This window comes from Oncorhynchus keta, chromosome 1 (assembly GCF_023373465.1).
Source record: "Oncorhynchus keta strain PuntledgeMale-10-30-2019 chromosome 1, Oket_V2, whole genome shotgun sequence".
NCBI lineage: Eukaryota > Metazoa > Chordata > Actinopteri > Salmoniformes > Salmonidae > Oncorhynchus > Oncorhynchus keta.
The window spans coordinates 5,646,526-5,651,162 of NC_068421.1; the positions used below are offsets into that span (position 1 = coordinate 5,646,526).

General features: G+C 46.1%; 1 long non-coding RNA gene across 1 annotated transcript in view; it reads right to left on the minus strand.

Annotated features, from left to right (window-relative positions):
• The window catches only part of LOC127909533 (uncharacterized), a 20,175-nt gene extending 16,266 nt beyond the window's left edge, over nucleotides 1-3,909 (minus strand). The window contains exons 1-2 of the long non-coding RNA XR_008071791.1: nucleotides 3,553-3,909; nucleotides 2,820-2,872 (exon numbers count right to left, since the gene is read on the minus strand). This is a non-coding gene — a long non-coding RNA (uncharacterized LOC127909533). The remainder of the gene's footprint in view (nucleotides 1-2,819; nucleotides 2,873-3,552) is intronic.
• Between the last annotated feature and the right edge of the window lie 728 nt (nucleotides 3,910-4,637).

Sequence of the window (4,637 nt, forward strand, 5' to 3'; positions counted from 1 at the left end):
ATGGAACACAAACAACAGAACGTGCTGCTGTATGGAACACAAACAACAGAACGTGCTGCTGTACAGAACACAAACAACAGAACGTGCTGCTGTATGGAACACAAACAACAGAATGTGCTGCTGTATGGAACACAAACAACAGAACGTGCTGCTGTATGGAACACAAACAACAGAACGCAGAACGTGCTGCTGTATAGAACACAAACAACAGAACGTGCTGCTGTACAGAACACAAACAACAGAACGTGCTGCTGTACAGAACACAAACAACAGAACGTGCTGCTGTACAGAACACAAACAACAGAACGTGCTGCTGTATGGAACACAAACAACAGAACGTGCTGCTGTATGGAACACAAACAACAGAACGTGCTGCTGTACGGAACACAAACAACAGAATGTGCTGCTGTACAGAACACAAACAACAGAACGTGCTGCTGTATGGAACACAAACAACAGAACGTGCTGCTGTATGGAACACAAACAACAGAACGTGCTGCTGTATGGAACACAAACAACAGAACGTGCTGCTGTATGGAACACAAACAACAGAACGTGCTGCTGTACAGAACACAAACAACAGAACGTGCTGCTGTACAGAACACAAACAACAGAACGTGCTGCTGTATGGAACACAAACAACAGAACGTGCTGCTGTATGGAACACAAACAACAGAACGTGCTGCTGTACAGAACACAAACAACAGAACGTGCTGCTGTATGGAACACAAACAACAGAACGTGCTGCTGTATGGAACACAAACAACAGAACGTGCTGCTGTACAGAACACAAACAACAGAACGTGCTGCTGTATGGAACACAAACAACAGAACGTGCTGCTGTATGGAACACAAACAACAGAACGTGCTGCTGTACAGAACACAAACAACAGAACGTGCTGCTGTATGGAACACAAACAACAGAACGTGCTGCTGTATGGAACACAAACAACAGAACGTGCTGCTGTATGGAACACAAACAACAGAACGCAGAACGTGCTGCTGTATGGAACACAAACAACAGAACGTGCTGCTGTATGGAACACAAACAACAGAACGTGCTGCTGTACAGAACACAAACAACAGAACACAAACAATAGAACGTGCTGCTGTATGGAACACAAATAACAGAACACAAACAACAGAACACAAACAATAGAACGTGCTGCTGTATGGAACACAAATAACAGAACACAAATAACAGAACACAAACAATAGAACGTGCTGCTGTATGGAACACAAATAACAGAACACAAACAACAGAACGTGCTGCTGTATGGAACACAAACAACAGAACACAAACAATGAACTGCTGCTATGGAACACAAATAACAGAACACAAACAACAGAACACAAACAATAGAACGTGCTGCTGTATGGAACACAAATAACAGAACACAAACAACAGAACACAAACAATAGAACGTGCTGCTGTATGGAACACAAACAACAGAACGTGCTGCTGTACAAACAAAACAGAACGTGCTGCTGTACAGAACACAAAACAACAGAATGTGCTGCTGTATGGAACACAAACAATAGAACGTGCTGCTGTAGAACACAAACAACAGAACGTGCTGCTGTATGGAACACAAACAACAGAACACAAACACAAACAACAGAACGTGCTGCTGTATGGAACACAAATAACAGAACGTGCTGCTGTACAGAACACAAACAACAGAACACAAACAATAGAACGTGCTGCTGTATGGAACACAAATAACAGAACACAAACAACAGAACACAAACACAAATAACAGAATGTGCTGCTGTATGGAACACAAATAACAGAACACAAACAACAGAACACAAACAATAGAACGTGCTGCTGTATGGAACACAAATAACAGAACACAAACAACAGAACACAAACAATAGAACGTGCTGCTGTATGGAACACAAATAACAGAACACAAATAACAGAACACAAACAATAGAACGTGCTGCTGTATGGAACACAAATAACAGAACACAAACAACAGAACACAAACAATAGAACGTGCTGCTGTATGGAACACAAACAACAGAACACAAACAATAGAACGTGCTGCTGTATGGAACACAAATAACAGAACACAAACAACAGAACACAAACAATAGAACGTGCTGCTGTATGGAACACAAATAACAGAACACAAACAACAGAACACAAACAATAGAACGTGCTGCTGTATGGAACACAAACAACAGAACGTGTTGCTGTATGGAACACAAACAACAGAACGTGTTGCTGTATGGAACACAAACAACAGAACGTGTTGCTGTATGGAACACAAACAACAGAACGTGCTGCTGTATGGAACACAAACAACAGAACGTGCTGCTGTATGGAACACAAACAACAGAACGTGCTGCTGTATGGAACACAAACAACAGAACGTGCTGCTGTATGGAACACAAACAACAGAACGTGCTGCTGTATGGAACACAAACAACTGTATGATGTGTTTGTTATTGTAAACTCAGATATCCCTATAGAGGACTCTGTGTGTTTTCATGGCTGTGTTGTAAACTCAGATATCCCTATAGAGGACTCTGTGTGTTTTCATGGCTGTGTTGTAAACTCAGATATCCCTATAGAGGACTCTGTGTGTTTTCATGGCTGTGTTGTAAACTCAGATATCCCTATAGAGGACTCTGTGTGTTTTCATGGCTGTGTTGTAAACTCAGATATCCCTATAGAGGACTCTGTGTGTTTTCATGGCTACAACACTACACAAAACATTTTTTTTAAACCCCTTAAATCTCTGAATATAAAAACGATACACATCGACTGCCAATGACCGCAGGTAACACATCTCGAAACAGTCTCTTACCTCTCTGATCCACTACTGTCCTTCTCTGTGTTCTCTCCTTCTCATCTGTCCGTCTGGTCCGCAGCAGAGACAGAGACAGAGACAGAGACAGAGACAGAGAGAGACAGAGACAGAGAGAGAGACAAAGAGAGACAGAGACAGAGACAGAGAGAGAGAGAGAGAGACAGAGACAGAGACAGAGACAGAGAGAGAGAGAGAGAGAGAGAGAGAGAGAGAGAGAGAGAGAGAGAGAGAGAGAGACAGAGAGAGACAGAGAGAGAGACAGAGAGAGAGACAGAGACAGAGAGAGACAGAGAGAGAGACAGAGAGAGAGACAGAGAGAGAGACAGAGAGGAGAGACAGAGAGGAGAGACAGAGGAGAGACAGAGAGAGAGACAGAGAGAGAGACAGAGAGGAGAGACAGAGGAGAGACAGAGGAGAGACAGAGACAGATAGAGAGAGACAGAGAGGAGAGACAGAGGAGAGACAGAGGAGAGACAGAGGAGAGACAGAGACAGAGAGAGAGACAGAGAGGAGAGACAGAGGAGAGACAGAGACAGAGACAGAGACAGAGACAGAGGAGACAGAGGAGAGACAGAGTCCAGTGTCTCAGTCAAACACTTCAGCGTAACAGCCACTCAGCAGACTGTGTCCATGTGTGCTAATGAGAGTGTGTGTGTCAGCGTGTCAGCGTGTCAGCCTAAAGATATGCGTAAAGGTTCTGAAGCCAGTGAGTCCGAGTGGATTCCCTTACCCAGGTGAGTTCAGAGCAGCCGGTCATAGAGAACAGTAGAGGAGTTGAGGTTTTCCACGCACGTACCAACCACTGTCCGATATACAGACTAGATACCTCTCCCTCTTCCTTGTGTAAGTTCCAGTATGTTCCTCCTCCTGTCTTCTCTCTCTCTCCCTCTGTGTGCTGGTGACAGGTGACGGAGCGTTTCTCTTTAACCTGTTTAAAGCAGGGTATTTATATATATATATATATTTAGGTATTTATACCACCAAAGCCCTTCAAGTTGTCTCCTGCAAGACTCAGCTATTTCTGTGCCTTTTAAAGTACAGCAGAAGAAACAGCTCTCTACCTCTCCTGTCTCTCTCTCTCTCTCTCTGCCTCCTACATCTTCTCTCTCTCTCTCTCCTTTTGCCGTTTCTCAGCTGTGCTACCTTATCAGAGCACCATCTCTGTGTCTTAAAGCCTGTCGGGTATGTGTACACTGTGAGCCTGTTATAGTGGAACGTAATTCCTCTCTCCGCCCCCTCTCTCCCTGTCTCTCTCCACCCTCTCTCCCTGTCTCTCTCCACCCTCTCTCCCTGTCTCTCTCCACCCTCTCTCCCTGTCTCTCTCCACCCTCTCTCCCTGTCTCTCTCCACCCTCTCTCCCTGTCTCTCTCCACCCCCTCTCTCCCTGTCTCTCTCCACCCCCTCTCTCCCTGTCTCTCTCCACCCCCTCTCTCCCTGTCTCTCTCCACCCTCTCTCCCTGTCTCTCTCCACCCCCTCTCTCCCTGTCTCTCTCCACCCCCTCTCTCCCTGTCTCTCTCCACCCTCTCTCCCTGTCTCTCTCCACCCCCTCTCTCCCTGTCTCTCTCCACCCCCTCTCTCCCTGTCTCTCTCCACCCTCTCTCCCTGTCTCTCTCCACCCTCTCTCCCTGTCTCTCTCCACCCCCTCTCTCCCTGTCTCTCTCCACCCTCTCTCCCTGTCTCTCTCCACCCTCTCTCACTGTCTCTCTCCACCCCCTCTCTCACTGTCTCTCTCCACCCCTCTCTCTCCTGTCTCTCTCCACCCCTCTCTCACTGTCTCTCTCCACCCCCTCTCTCACTGTCTCTCTCCACCCCTC